Raw genomic sequence first — 16877 nt, 5'->3', positions numbered from 1 at the left:
ATGTTTCTTCCAATGTGTAAATTATTAACACTTGCCACCCTTGCTTCAATGAAAATGGATATTTTCCTTGAAATACTAAAGTTAAGTAGACATCGTGGGGTTTCAACCCCATTTTGCACCTCTGAAAAATCAGGGAATTTTGCTACATATTCAAGGCCATTATCGCACGACAAGAGAGTAACAAATTAAATCAAACTTATACCTCTGGGCACGGAGAACTGAAATTGGGCCTGGCCATCTCATGATGGTCGTGGGAACAATGGGTCATCATAACTGGCAAGCCCATGGGAGCTCTCTAAATTTGTAAATTCTCACTCAAACGCTTTCTCCTCTGCCTAGAAAAATATTCATCCTCTTCTCCTTTACTGAGTTGTTTTATACTACTTTTTAAGGATTCTCTTGTAATTTCCTCCAAGAAGCCTTCTCAGATTACCACTCCCAATCATGGATTGGTTCGCATCACCTAATTTATAATTTTCAATCACCTATCATTGTTGTTACCAACTGCAACATAAACTCCAGGAGGGTTTGGACACACAGCACCTGTTGTACATGGGGGGAGGGTTTCAGGTCCCTGTACTTGTGCGACCTCTCTCCAGCCAATGTGTCATCCAATGTGGAGTTACAACAAGTGCCTTTTTAAGTTAAAATTAATTTTAATTAAGTAAAATTAAAAATCTGGTACCTCAGTACCATTAGAAATCGGTAATCATAAATCCTAGTCACAATAATGTAACTTCAAGTACTCGATAGCCACAGGTAGTTATGCACTGGACAGCACAGATATAGAACATTTCCATCATTGCAGAAAGCTCGAGTTCATGGTGCTGATCTAGAGCAGGACTTGGCAAACTACAGCCTGTGGGCCAAATCAGGCTCATTCCTATTTTTATACAGCCTATAGATGTGGAAACGGGTCCACCCTGCCACACTTGTCAATGCTGGGTCACACACAGCTAGAGGCCCTCACTGACCAACTGGCCAAGTGGCTTTCAGTGCAGAGATAAGGAAACAGAGTCCAGAGAGGGGAGGTGACTAGCCTGAGCTCACAGAGCTGTCTAGGAGAAGGCCTCTTATATTCCACTGGGTCTCCTTTTCTCTCCCTCAATGGTAGGTAAAGCCTGGGGGCCTATGCCACCTCCCACTAGCCTGAGAAGTTTCCATGCTCTCTCCGCTCCAGTCCTCCAGATTCCCAGGAACAACCTCAGGTTTAGAAGTTGGAAACCTACTCCAGCCCCAGTGACCAGGAAGCCTTCCCATCCACAAAGATACTGATCTTGTCCAGGGTAAGGCTCTGTAGCTGGGTACCATTCTGCATCAGTCACAGGAATTCCTCACAGATGGCAACTCTGTCCAGTCTCCACATCAATGGTGAGAAGTTACACAGACGGTCCCCCAGTGTGGTTACTGTGGGGACAGACCTAGAAGGGCACAAGGGATGCATAAGTGTGTCTGGAATTCTACCCTGATTCTAGGTCCTGTTCAAGAGAACTTTCTGTAAGGATGTGAACATTTGTCTGCCCTACCCAATACAGTCATTATTAGTCCTATATTGTTATTGAGCAGTTAAAATGTGCCTACTGGGCATGGACAAGGAGCTAAATTTCTCATGCACTTTAAAGTAATTGATTTATAAATAAGTAGTCACAGGGAAATGTTGGAGAAAGGATTTCTGAAAATACAAAAAAATGAGAAGACTGGTCGAAATGGTCAAAAATCAATATTTTCAGAAGTCTAGAAATGAACCAAAGGCTTACAGCAATCTGAGGACTGTTTGGTTAAGAAAAACTTGATTCTTGGTGAAGCGAGTAAGCTCTGTCGCATTATAACTTGCACTATTCCCATCCTGCCCTCACAGTATTCTCAATAACTTTGAAAACCATCAGTCGCAGAACCATGGTCGCTCTGAAAACCAACACCTTAGCAGCCATAATGGATTTGGAGCTCCCAAAAGACCCATCCCCAATGAACTGTCACTATTTGACCTGTCTGGCAGCTCCTTGAAAAAGCCTCACTCTCAGGGCTTCTCTGTAGTTGACTCAGAGCTTGCTCAGTAAGGAAAGCTTTAGCCCAGAGCACTTGAAGAAAAAACATCAGTGGTAAGTGTTTTACATTTCAGAGGCCTGAGTGAGCTATACCAGTTGAGGCAGGCAAGAGGTGAGCAGAAGCATAAAAGAAAAATTGTGGGAATGAAATGTCCATAGGGGGCTTTGGAAAGCTCCAGTGGATTTGTGGTTATCTAGAAGGCTGTAAGTGTGCAGGGCTCTGTGCATAACCAGGAAAGACTTGAGAAGGTCTTAATCCCTCACCTTTAGCTGAAAGTTTGGTTTATCTGAAAAATTGATTAACGTAATATGCCATATTAATAGAGTAAAGGACAAATACCACATAATCTCAATACACACATGGAATATAGATTTCACAAAATACAAATCCTTCAGGATTAAAAAAGAAATCACTCAACACATTAGGAATAGAAAGTAATTTTCTCATCCTGATAAATATCATCCTTGGAAAGCCCACAGCTAACAACATACTCAATGGTGAAAGACTGAAAATTTCCCCCTAATACCAGGGACAAGACAGCAAGGTCTGCCCTCATCTCATGTGGTAACCACATTGTACTAGAGGTTCTAATGAGGGCAGTTAGACAAGAAAGGGAAATAAAAGACATCCAGGTTAGAAAGGAAGGTGTAAAACTATTTCCTTTTGCAGATGACATATCATATATAGGAAATCCTAAGAGATAAGCAGATGAATACACGCTATGTGAATCTATCCCAACAGGTGTATAAAAACTTAAATTGCCTCATGTGGTTAGTGGATACACTACTGAACAGCACAGTTAGACTGCTGGATCCTAAATCAACTGGTTCTAGGCCCCCATCTTCCATGAATCTTGACTAAGGCATGATTCCTACACACTATATTCCATGGCTCCCAGCACTAGGTACCTCCATGACTTCTGAGTTTACACAGGCTTCCTTGAGGTTCTAAACCTGTTGGGCTCACTGGTTTAGGAAGAAGCTGGATTTTAGGTAACAGTTCTATATTCCAAGGATTCTCTTCCATAATAGCTGGAACTGAGAGACTATGGAATGGGAATACTTTTACAGAAGGAGAACTTCCCAGAGTCATTAGGTCCTGAGTTGAAACTCAACTGAATGCTAAAACTTAACAGTCAGAAAAATAGCTCCTGCCACTGCTATTTCAGAAGAGCTGGTTGAGCTGAAAGACACGGCAATATTGCCGAGGTCAGAATCCCAGGCTCCGTGGCCTCTGAGAGTTTTCAGCTACTGAATGAATTTCCCCATTTATTTTTTCTTGTCTCAATGAACACTAGACCAGGTATGTGTACCAAAGGATGTCTTGTTCCAGGCTATGACTTAGCTATGTGACCCTGGGCCAGCTATTGAAACTCTCAGTGCCTATTTCTTAATTTGTAAAACAGGAATAAGGACGTGTCTTCATGAATTGTTAAGAAAAGTCAAACTCTGACCACACAGTGCCCAAAGGTCAGTCCTTACATGAGAACAGAGTGGCCAAGCAACTCCATTCTCACCGCATCCTTAATACTTCTCTTGTTCTATTGGTGTTTGGTGGTGCTTGGCTGGGTTATGTCCTGGGAATAGAGTAGGTTGGTGACAGTGAAATTCAGCTGGAAATGCTGGGGACTGGGATCGCTTCTTGGCTTGTCTGTCAGTAGCTGAAATGGTGCCTCCACACCTAGAATAAACAGAAAGTATAAAACTCCTCGATCAGGAGACGATTTTAACAAAGACGTCATTCCAGCCAGGTCCACTTATTCCTGGCAACATGACCTGAGCTGGGTTTTTAAGGGTGGGCTGCAGAAGACCCTTCATCTCCCTGCCCACATTGAACCCATTCATATGTCTACCTGTCCAACTCTCAACCAAGAATTATGAAAGTTCACTAGGATGGGGGAAGAGGAGATTGGGCCTCTTGGGGGGCATAGTCAATAAGTGCAGTTGCTGATCATCCCAGTGGGCATCTGTCACATACCTTTTCTGACCTAGGTTCATAATGGGGCTTTCTGCCTCTGGTCCTCTTCCCCCTCCCAATCCACTCTCCAAACATCACTTAGAAGGTGAGCTTTCAAAAGCAGGACTCTGAATGTGTAGTGTCCCCCCATGAACTATTCCAGTGCCCAAAGACCCTGCCCACACCTTTAGCCTCAACTGTCACCTCTCCTGTGTCAAACTGTATGGTTCAGCCTCACTAAACTTCTAACAGCTTCCCCAAATATGCCCTGATCTTTCTCTCTAGGTTATAGACACATGCAGCACCACTCCCCATCTCTTCCCCCTTTCTAGGTCCTGTTCCACATCACATCTCTGTTTCCTCATCACTTCCTCAGAAAACTTTTCAAGACATGGCTGTGTGTCCCTCCTTTAGGTTCCCACAGGCTCTTGAAATTCTCTGATTATAGCAACCATCAAAATGTACCATCAGTGCCTATTTACTCCCCTTAAGTATTTGTTGAATAAATGAATGAGAATGAAACAATGCATGACTCATAACTAAGGAACCTAAGAAGTCAACTCAGGATCCTTCACGTTTTGAGTTGGAAAAATTGATGTGTAATAATAACCATTCCCTTGGGTGCAGTTGCTTGACGTCGTCTTCCTGCCTCCTGTTGGATGGCACACTTCCATGGGTATCTAGATAGACCCCCTTTCACCTCCAGAGCCTCCATCCATTACATTGCTACTGAGAAAACCCATCCTTCCTCACAGCCCCATCTCTTCGAGCCATGAAACCAGACCCCATCTAGCACCTGTCACGTGCACATCAACAACCAGTTAAGTTGCACCCAGGCAGTGGGATGAGGCATTCAGGATGTTGTCTAAAAGCACTTGCTTCACCATGAGGTGGTCCAGATTGGAGGAGAACAGTGCCTGGATGGTGGCCAACATGTAGTCCAAACTAGAGACAGAGACCAAGGGAACTCCTGAGGTCCTGCTTTATACAGCCAGAGACCTAGGGACAAGCAGTGCGGGGTTGTCTGGCTGTCTCTTCTCCCAGGCTAGGAAAGAGACCCTGACCAGAAAGAAAAGGCTTCCTGGAGTTGGGAATAGAAGCAATAACAGTGACAATAATGAACACCTACTGAGCACTTCTGAGAAGTGACTTACACATTCTCTCACCATTACTGTGGTGGAAAGTATTATTATAATTATCCCCATGTTAAAGACAAAGGAACTGAAGTTTAGAAAGATTCAAAGATAGCTCTGTGTCCCATGATCCCCCTCTTCCCCTGTGTGGGTGTCCTAGTTTCTCCACCCATCCCTCAGAGACCTGGATTCAAACCCATGTGCACTTCTTGGCCCATTTGCTTCACTTCTCTGAGCCTCAGTTGCCCCATCTGAACAACGGGAATGTTCATTTTATCCACCTCATGGAGGCTTCTATGGGATTTAAATGAGGTGATCATGAATGAAAGTGCTCAGCAGGGAGCTTGGCCATGGTCAATGTCATTATTGGGCTGATATTTGCCAAAAGTGCCAGGAAGAGTTGAAGGAGGTAGATGTTGGGGCTTAATGCTTTTCCCACCCCTGAGACCTATGGAAGGAGACGGCAGGATTAGGGATGTAGGGGAGAATGGGAAGCATGTCAGTGACTTCCAGATCAAAGATGAGCCACAGGAGCTCATCAGAGACACCAGCCACCGGCCCAGCCAAAGTTTCCAATCTTTTCAACTTACATCAAGTCAGGGAGTGTGATACTTCCAGCTTTGCTTTTTGTTCTCAGGATTCCCTTGGCTGTTTGGAACCTTGTTGTGCCATATAAATTTTAGGATTGTTTGTTCTATTTCTGTGACAAGTGTCATTGGAACTATGATGAAGATGGCATTGAATCTGTAGATTGCTTTAGGGAGTATGGACATTCTAGCTGTGTTAATTCTCCCAATCCAAGAGCACCAAATACCATTCCATTTCTTTGTGTCTTCTTCTATTTCTCTGAACAACGTTTTATCATTTTCAGTATAAAAGTCTTTTACCTCTTTGGTTCAGTTTCTTCCCAAGTTTTTTATTCTTTCTGCTGCAATTGTAAATGGGATTTATTTCTTAATTTCTCTTTCTGCTACTTCCTTGTTAGTGTTTAAAAACGCAACTGATTTCTGCACGTTAACTTTGTATCCTACAACTTTACCATATTCGTTTCTTATTTATTTATTTGTTTTATTCATTCATTCATTCATTATTGTGGTAACATTGGTTTACACCGTTATGTAAATTTGAGGTGTAAATCAGTATATTTCGATTTCTGTGTAGAGTATATCATGCTCACCACCCAAAGGGCAATTACAACCCATCACCATACACATGTTCCTCATCACTCCCTTCACCATCCTTCCTCCCTCCTTACCCTCTGGTGACCACAAATCTAATCTCTGTCTCTATGTGTTTGTTTATTGTTTTTTATTTATGAATGAGATCATGCAATATTTGACTTCCACACTATGACTTATTTCACTTAGCACAGTGGACCCTCAAGTTCCATTCATGTTGTCACAAAATGGCCAGATTTCATCCTTCTTTATGGTGAACAGTATTCCATTGTGTATATATACCACATCTCCTTTTTTCTATTTTAAAGATTTTATTTTTCCTTTTTCTCTCCAAAACCCCTAGGTACATAGTCATGCAGTTTTAGTTGTGTGTCTGTCTAGTTGTATACCACATCTTCTTTACTTATTGGCCCTTGACAGGAACCTTGTTTGCTTCAAAGTCTTGGCTAGTGTGAATGATGCTTCCATGAACATAGGGGTGCATACATATTGACATGTTCATGTTTTCATCTTCTTTGGGTAAATATCCTTTGTTGGAATAGCTGGATCGTATGGTTGTTCTACTCATAATTATTTTGAGAAATCTCCAAAGTTTTTCCATAGTGGCTGCACCAGTTTGCACTCCCACTGGCTGTGTATGAGAATTCTGTTTTCTCCTCATCTTCTCCAACACTTATTTCCTGTCTTGCTAATTATAGGCATTTTGACGGGCATGAGGTGATATCTCATCGTAGTTTTCATTTGCATTTCCCTGATAATTAGTTACGTTGAACATCTTTTCATGTGCCTGTTGGCCATGTGTATATCTTCTTTGGAGAAATGTCTTTTGCCCATTTTTTTATTGGGCTTTTCAATTTTTTCTAGTTTATATGCATGAGTTCTTTATAGATTTTGGATATTAACCTCTTATCAGATATATGGCTTGCCAATATATTCTACAGATTGTTAGGTGGTCTTTTTGTTTTGTTGGTGGTTTCCTTTGCTGTGCAGAAGCTTTTTAGTTTGATGTAGTCCCATCTGTTTATTTTATTTTTTTACTGTTTCTCTTACCCGGTCAGACATAGTACTTGAAAATATACTGCTAAGTCTGATGTCAAATACAGTACTGCTTTTATTTTCTTCTAGAATTTTCATGATTTCAGGTCTTACATTCAAATCTATAGTCCATTTTGAGTTAATTTTTGTATACGGTGTGAGACAATGGTCTACTTTCATTCTTTTGCAAGTGACTCTCCAGTTTTCCCAACACCATTTATTGAAGAGGCTTTCCTTTGTCAATTGTATGTTCTTTGCTCCCTTGTGAAAAACTAGCTGTCCATAGATATGTGGGTTTATTTCTGCCCTCGTGATTCTACTCCGTTGATCTGTGTGTCTGCTTTTGTGCCAGTACAGTGCTGTTTTGATTACTATAGCTCTGTAGTATATTTTGTAATCAGGGAGTGTGATATCTCCAACTTTGTTCTTTTTTCTCAGGATTCCTTTGGGTCTTTTTGGTCTCTTGTTGTGCCATATAAATTTTAGGATTCTTTGTTCTATTTCTGTGACAAATGTGATTGGAACTTTGGTAGGGACTGCATTGAACCTGTAGATTGCTTTAAGACGTATGGACATTTTAACTATGTTAATTCTTCCAATCCAAGAGCATGGAATATCATTCCATTTCTTTGCGTCTTCCATTTCTTTCAACAATGTTTTACGATTTTGAATGCAAAGATCTTTAATCTCGTTAGAGAAGTTTCTTCCGAGGTGGCTTATTCTTTTTGCTGCAATTGTAAATGGGATTGCATTTGCAATTTCTCTTTCAGCAAATTCCTTGTTATTGTATAGAAACCTAACATATGTCTTCATGTTGATTTGCATCCTGCAACTTTACCATATTCATTCCTTTTTTATTTATTTGTTGCAGTAACATTGGTTTATAACATTATATAAATTTCAAGTGTACATGATTATCCTTCGATTTTGGTGTAATTTACATCATATTCACCACCCAAAGGCTAATTACAATGAATCACCATACCCAAGTGTGTAATTACCCCATTTACCCTCCTGCCTCCCTCCTAACCTCTGGTAAGGACCAATCCAATCTCTGTCTCTATGTCTTTGTTCTCATTTTTATCTTCTATATAGGAATGAGATCATACGGTATTTGACTTTCTCACTGTGACTTATTTCACTTAGCATAATACCCTCAAGTTCCATCCATGTTGTCACAAATGGCCAGATATCATTCTCTTTCATGGCTGAGTAGTATTCCATTGTGTATATATACCACCTCTTCTTTATCCATTTGTCTCTCTTTTTTTTTTTATTTTGAGGAAGATTAGCCCTGAGCTAACATCTGCCATCAATCCTCCTCTTTTTTCTGAGGAAGACTGGCCCTGAGCTAACATCCATCCCCATCTTCCTCTACTTTGTATGTGGGATGCCTACCACAGCATGGTTTGCCAAGCAGTGCCATGTCCACACCTGGGATCCTATCTGGTGAACCCCAGGCCACCAAAGCGGAACGTGTGAACTTCACTGCTGTGCCACTGGGCTGGCCCCCATTCATCTCTTAACAGGCACCTAAATGCTTCCAAGTTTTGGCTACTCTGAATGACGCTGCCGTGAACATAAGGGTGAATATGTCTTTACCTATTCATGTTCTTTGCAAAAATACCGAGCAGTGGACTAGCTGGATCATACTGAACTACTATACTTAATTTTTTGAGGAATCTCTATAATGTTTTCCATAGTGGCTGCACTCCCACCAGCTGGATATGAGTTCACTTTTCTCCAGATCCTCCACAATACTTCTTATTTCCTTTTTTGTTAATTATAGCCATTCTGATGAGCATAAGTTGATATCTCATGATAGTTTTCATTTGCATTTCCCTGATAATTAGTGATGGTGAACATGTTTTCTTGTGCTTGCTGGCCATCTGAATATCTTCATTGGAGAAATGTCTTTTGCCCATTCTTGAGTTGGGTTTTTAGTTTATTTGCTGTTGAGATGTATGAGTTCTTTATATATTTTGGATATTAACTGCTCATACCGTATATGTGATAAGCATGAGTTTGAAAATATCTTCTCCCAATTTTCAGGTTGAGTTTTCATTTTGTTGATGGTTTCCTTTCCTGTACAGAAGCTTTTTCGTTTGATATACTCTCATTTGTTTATTTTTTCTTTTGTTTCCCTTGCCTGTTCAGACATGGCATTTGAAAATACACTGCTAAGATCGATGTTGAAGAGGATAGTGCCTATGTTTTCCTCTCAAAGTGTTATGGTTTCAGGTCTTACGTTCAAGTCCTTTAATCCATTTTGAGTTAATTTTTGTGTATGATGTAAGATAATGGTCTTTCATCCTTTTGAAGGTGGCTGTCCAGTTTTCCCCATACCATTGATTGAAGAGACTTTCCTTTGTCCATTGTATGCTCTTTGCTCCCTAGTTAAGAATTAGCTGTCCATAGATGTGTGGGTTTATTTACCTTGCTCTCAATTCTGTTCCATTGATCTGTGTGTCTCTTTTTGTGCCACTACAGTGCTGTTTTGATTACTATAGCTTTGTAGTATATTTTGAAATCAGGGAGTGTGGTACCTCCAGCTTTGTTATTTTATTCTCAGGATTCCCTTTTTTACCAAACCAATGTGGGTTTGCTCCTGGTGAGTTAAATCAGGCTCTCCATCAGAAGTATTTATCTCACAAATTAAGGTACATTTGCAGCAAATAGGTGACTATGAAGAATCATCTCCCAAGTCATGGCCTCCCTGAACAAAGGGAAGAAGGGACATTTATTTCAGATAAGAAGTGAATAGTTAAAAGGGAGAGATGGGTATTTCCTTGCACAGGCTCAGTTTGAAAACATGCTTCCACATACACTGTAGGTTATGGTAATAAGGCCTAAGCTCCTCCTGGAGAGATCTTAGCGTTAAAAATAAGGCAAAGGTCATAGGCATTTCTTTTGTGATGAGGCTTGGTCTGATTCAGGGAGCTTGGTGATTGCATCTCCTTAACATAAGGAACAGTAACAACTTGGAAAAACAGTTAAAATATCCATAACCACCCTTGAGTTTCACAGGGTAACTAGTCGGTGACACAAATCCCTCCTCTGGTTTAATCCTGCACCTTGTTCTTGAGGGGCACAGGTCGAAGGTCCATGTTCTGTGACTGCTGAGCTTGGGCATTGTCATAGGGACCAGAAGAGGAGCTGAATTTCCAGCTACTCTCAAATAGGTTTATGGCTCACCACAGGCATAGCCCCAAGTTGTTCATAACAACCACCTGTAATTTTATACCCTCAATGTGTTTAGTATATGTTTAGGATCTGGCATACTTGCCCCCGATTCCACCAGTTCTTTATAATCTGGTTAATGAGTTGTCTATCCTTCTCTGATGGACCTAGTCTTGCTGCCTAGGAACATGCCACCTCCTTAGAAGCATACCATCCCTAATTGGTGTGGGGTTGGCTAGGATCCAGGGAAGAGCCTGGGGTGAGTAGGGAGTCATTACTAATCTGTATAGTGTCACCAAAACGAGAGGTTAAAAACAGAGAGGGGTTTCCAGGAAAACTCCGAGTCATCAAGTGTCTGTGATGACCTCTCTTGGTGTTCAGGCGTGGGCGCACTTTTAACTCCTGTGTGGTGGATCCAAGGGGCGACTCCTTAGTTTAGGGAAGAGTGTGTGGTTAGTAACACCAACCAAGACTCTACCCAAATAGGATTTAGCTCAACTTGGGACAACTCACTGTTTTAAGGAAGACCCAATCTCCTGGCTCATATGGGTGGAGTTTGACCTCCATGGACAAGGGAAGTCAGAAGTTTCCATATTTATTGAGTACTTCTACCACCTGCTTCAGTTTGGTTATGTGTTTGATTGCCATGGAAACCTCTTTGTCTGGGTTTGTAGTGAATCTGAGTCTTTAGAGAACAGCCCCCCATAGGTGATTTCCAAGGAGCTAAGCTTCTGTTTGCCTTTTGAAACTGCCCTTATCTGAGTGAGGGCTATTGGCAGTAATTTAGCCTATTTTCCTGCATCTCTTGGCCCAGTTTTGCTAATGTTTTCTTTAAAGTTTGATTGGCCCACTCAGTTTTTTCAGAAGTTGTGGTCTCTTTGCAGCATGTAGCCCTCTGTTTAATTTTTAAAACTCTGGCTACTTTGGAGGTTATTTTTCATATAAAAGTTGGCCTGTTGTCACTCTGAATTGATCTAGGCTACCCCAAATGGGCAATTATTTCTTTTAACACTTTTATTACCACATTCACAATTTTTGACCTACAAGGAAGGGCTTCAATGCATCCAGTGAATTTATCCACAAACACCAAGAAGAATTTGTACCCTCCAGTGGCCATGGACATAACAGTAAAATCAACTTGCCAGTCTTCCCCCACTAAAGTTCCCCCAATTTACATTTCTTTGGCCAGGGGAGGTACAGGAGGTCTGGTTTATGCATTATTCTTCTGGCAATAAATGCACTGTCCAGTTATTGTTTTCAATAAGTTCTTTTATACCTGGGGTGCTTATGACCTTTGTCAGCCATAGGTATATAAGGTTTCTTTTCCATAATGGGTAGAATCATGAGCACTCTTAAGGAGCCCCCAAGCTGTTTGGGCACCCAAATCTTCCCTCATGGGTTCATCATCCAGCTCTTGACTATTGGGGACCACAGGTAACCCTGTGTAGTGGTTTCCCTTACTTAGTCAGGGGAATTTACACTGGTGTAAATTCATAGAAGGGTAGAATGGGAATTAATGATAATTGGAGAAGCTCTCCTGATATAGCAGCCCTTTTTGCAGCTGCATCTGCCAAATCATTCCCTTTTATATGCTCTGATTCCCCACTTTGATGGCCTTTACAATGGCCACAGATACTTCTTTGGGGCCGTGCACCAAAGGATCTCTGGCTCACGTCTGATATCTTTTACTGCTGCCATTACAAAGTCCTCTTTCTTTGCAATGAGCATGAATTACAGAGAAAGCATATTTAGGGCCTGTGTATATTGTTATTGTTTTTTCTAGTCCCAATTCCAAAGCTCTGATTCATGCAATTATTTCTGCCTTTTGGGCCCAGGTGACCAGTGTCAGCCCCTTGGCTTCTATGGTTGCATGCAGAGACACTACTGCATAACCTGCTCTTCCTTATCTGTTACTCATGAAGGTGCTCCCATCTACAAATCATACTTCCTCTGCATTAGGCGATGGTTCAACCTGGAGATCTCTGTGGCTAGAGTAAACCTGATCAATCACTTCTGGGCAAGCATGGGTAATAGGCCCCTTGGAATCAGGGAGCAGGGTAGCTTGGTTTAAGGTATGACAAGGTTTTAAGAAATCCAAGGGGACCCTAACAGCATAGCTTGATATTGTAGTATTCTATTCTTGGATAGCCAGAGATGTCCTTTAGTCTCTAGTGACAAATAAAAATGGCAAGCAATAGGATATATTGGAGTATATGAGGAAGCCATTTGGTATAAACCTAATTCGGCCTGACTTTGTTTTTCCAAAAGGGCCTGACTGTGGCCATTGAGCATGCATTGTATATCTGCTTAGACATTTTGAGATAAAGGTGCATCTTCCAACCCCCTCCCAATGTTGGCATCTCCTTAAAGATTAAGCATCTTTCTTTAGGCTGGGAACTGATTGCAGCGCTAATCTGTGACCGCCCAGATCGAGGCAATGGACCTGTCACCCTGCGGGGTTCACTGAGACAGCAGGCCTATCTGCTGCTTCCATCAGTCACTGTGCTGACAGAGCAGCCTTGTGACTATTGTAAGGGACATTTCAATCATACGTGAAACATACTCTTTGAGGGTATATAACCATCCTGTATACCCCCACTTCTTTGGAGTGCTCTGTTCCTTTGTGGAAAGACTCTCCTGGGTTATAATCCTCAGATTTAAGCTCAGAATAAACTCACCCAAATTTTCATTTATAGATTGGTTATGGATTATTTTTGTCGACATCAGTAGGCTAGAGACTTGATGGGGGTTCCACATCAGTCAAAGTTTGCCCCATCATCACTTTTTCTGCATTGTTGATTAATAGGCAGATGGCAGCTACAGTTCTCAAGCATGGGAGTCATCATTTTGCCACAGTAATAGGCTACCACGCCTTTAGGAGTTCTCAGCATTTGGGTTAGCAGTCCTATAGCTACTCCCTGTCTGTCACAGACACATAGGTCAAATGTTTTGTTCAGGTCTGGTAAGGCCAGTGTAGATGCTTCCATTAGCAAGTTTTAAGCTTATTGAAAGTTTGGTGACATAGCTTATCCCATTCAAAGTGGTCTATTTCTGGCCCTGGTAGTGTATCCTAGAGAGGCTTAGCAATTAATCCAAAGTTAGGGATCTAAATGCAGCAAAAGCCAGCCATCCCCAAGAATCCTCAGAGCTGCCTATAAGGTTTTGGTGAAGCAAGTTGACGTATTACCATTTTCCTCTCTAGGGGAAGGCTGTGTTGTCCCCTTGAAACGATGAACCCCGAGTACTTTACAGTCTCTTGAGATATTTGTGCCTTCCCTTTAGACACTTTATATCCCTTACTGGCTAAGAAGTTTAACATTTTAACTGAGTTTTGACACTACCTGGGGATAGAATCAGATCCCACAGGTTAAGAGTTCAGTCCCACAGGATTACCTTTTCCCTCCCACTTTAGATGCCAATTGCAAGTTCAGGTTGTCACCTGTGCTTCTGACCAACCAGCCACAGAGCAGATGTTCCCACAGCCCCTTGTTGGGTTTGATTACTTTGATAGAGCAGCTCACAGAGCTCAGGAAAACATTTTATTTAGCAGGCAGATAGAAGAGGTGCATAGCGTAAAATACATGGGGCAGGGCTGTGGAGATCCCAGACCCTCTCTGGGCATGCCACTCTCCCCAAATCTCCCTGAGTGTTTACCAACCCAGAAGCTCTCTGAAGCCCATCCCTTTAGGTTTTAATGGAACCCCCCCACATAGGCACAGTTGATTATGTCATTGGCCTTTGGCAATGGAACTCAATCTTCAGCCTCTCTCCTCATCCTGGACTTGTGGAGAGGGGGATGGGGCTGAAAATTCCAACCCCGAATCACACAATAGGTTTCCCTATTTTCCCACACACCAGCCCCCACCCTTAGGGGTTTTCCAAATGTCAGCTTATTAGCATAAATGCAGGTGTGGTTGAAAGGGCCTTGTTAGGAATAACAAAAAGCACCTCTTTCCCCTTTATTGCTCTGGAGTTATTTCAGGAACCGAGGACTAAAGTAATTATTATAACAAAATATGCTTCTATGGCTCCTATATGGGAAATTACAAAAGTTTTTGGAGCACTGTCCCGGAAACAAAATGAAGATATTTATTATTATAAATACAGTACTGTACAGCATTGACAGCACTACAGTCTTGAACAAATCTACATTCCCCAATTCTAAAAACGTATTGATCATAAGAAATATTCATCTTTATGGCTTCTGGTTTCGAGGGGTATTGTTTTACCCGGGGCCAGCAATCTACCTGCTTCAGTTTTGCCTTAACTGAGATGGCACTGGCTGCTCACTCCACCTGTCCTTGTGCCTATAATTCTGAGTTAGCTCAACTTAAAACATTTAGGGGAATCTCTTCCATCTCAGGTGCTGGTGTATCCTGTAATAGGGCCATAAGCTCAACTCCCCAACTTTTTGGGTCTTGGATCTCTACTTTATCTTTTTCCCAGCTTATTGAGGCCCCTAACTTACATAGCCTGTCCCTCCCTAGAGGGGAAAAGAACATTTTGGTACATACAGAAAGAAACACAAGTATTTTTTCATCCTGTTTCATAGGTCAAGGGGCTCCAGAAAACATTTGTTCTCTCTGATGCGGGGTTGGTGAGCTGAGGAGTTGAAAGAAAGATTTCATGGACTCTCAAGATCTGGCAGTAGTGCTCTTTTATTTAGAGAATAGTGTGGAATAGCATGGGGACAGGGCCCATGGGCAGTCAGAGCTCCTGCTGCTGCCCTGAGTTGAGGGTTAGGGCTCATTTTATAAGCATGGGTACGTGACTTATTTTTACTGGTAGAAGAAAAGACGATGTAAAAAGTCATTAAATGATTTCAGTGCAGATGGGGTCCGGTTATTGTGTGGTCATACAACTTTAGATACGAATCTGGCCCTTTAGATAGATTGGCATGCAGGTGAGGATGCCCTGTGCCTGTCTCCCTGGAGCAGTCCTAATTCATACCATCAAAAAAGTCCACTGGGTCACATAGTTTGGCATGTCGGCCAGGTCACCTTGGGCTCCTCTAGCTGGGGCAGCCTTAATCCACATCAGTATCATAGAGGCTTTGATTTACATATGAAGAAGGGACACTCAGGCAGAACTCGGTGTGCCAGTGGCCGTTAAGGAACATCATCTGTTCAGACTTTTAAAACTTTCCCCTCCAGCCGGGACAGAATATCCATGATATCTGCTCAAGGAAAGAAGAGTGTGGAGAACATGTGATGTTGGTAGATTTTTAGGATCATCCTGAAAAGTGACTGCAATTTTTGCAGGTCACGGCAAACTGACAGTCTCGGACTCACAGGGAAAGAAAGAAGGCCTTGCTGGACACAGCTGGCCAACAGCAGGTAAGGAACATCTTCCTTTTGAGTTTTAAAACCTTTTCCCTACAGCCAGGACAGACCATCTATACCATCCATTCAATGAGAAAACACTGCAGGCAAAAACTCTTGCTTGCAGCTCTTTAGGACCATCTTGAAAAATGAGTTTCCAAACTTTGCAGTTCGCTTCGTCCAGACAGGGGCTCTTTCACATAGGAAGGTGGCCTCACTGAATGCAGCGTCGCATTAGGCGGAAAGGAACATCTTCCATGCAGCGACATTGGACTTTACAGCAGTGACAAGATATCCGTGACATCCGGTCCTTGAAAGAAGAGGGTGGACTAAAACTCTCCCTTTGAGCAGCTTAAGATCATCTAGAAAAGTGACTTTTCTAACTTTGCAGTTCAAGGCACACTGAAAGGGTCTCTCCCACATAGAAAGAGAGAAGGCATTACTGAACACAGTTTGCCATGCCTCTAATGGAAAGATTTCCTTTCAGATTTTTAAATCTTTCCTCTCTAGCTAGGACAGGGTGTCTGTACCATCCGTGACAGGAGAGACCTCTGTGTAGAATAACTCCTGCTTGCAGATGGGAAAGATCATCTTGAAACTGCCTTTTCAAAATCGCAGTTCACAGCTTACCGATAGAGACTCTGTCTCCTAGAAAGAGAGGTCTTGTGGAACCCGGCTTAACCTTTGGAGCTAAGGAAGATCTTCTTTGAGGCATTTTTATTTTTATTTTTATTTATTTATTTAATTATTTTTTTTAGAGATTTTTATTATTTACTTTTTCTCCCCAAAGCCCCCCGGTACATAGTTGTATATTCTTCGTTGTGGGTTCTTCTTGTTGTGGCATGTGGGACGCTGCCTCAGCGTGGTCTGATGAGCAGTGCCATGTCCGCGCCCAGGATTCGAACCAATGAAACACTGGGCTGCCTGCAGCAGAGCACGCGAACTTAACCACTCGGCCACAGGGCCAGTCTTTGAGGCCTTTTTAGACTTAGAAACAGGGTCAAAATATCTATGACATCCAATGCATG

The sequence above is a fragment of the Equus asinus genome, chromosome 1 (assembly GCF_041296235.1).
Source record: "Equus asinus isolate D_3611 breed Donkey chromosome 1, EquAss-T2T_v2, whole genome shotgun sequence".
NCBI classification, from domain to species: Eukaryota; Metazoa; Chordata; class Mammalia; order Perissodactyla; family Equidae; genus Equus; species Equus asinus.
The sequence above is the reverse complement of the archived record's forward strand: the minus strand, read 5'-3'. Positions refer to the sequence as shown.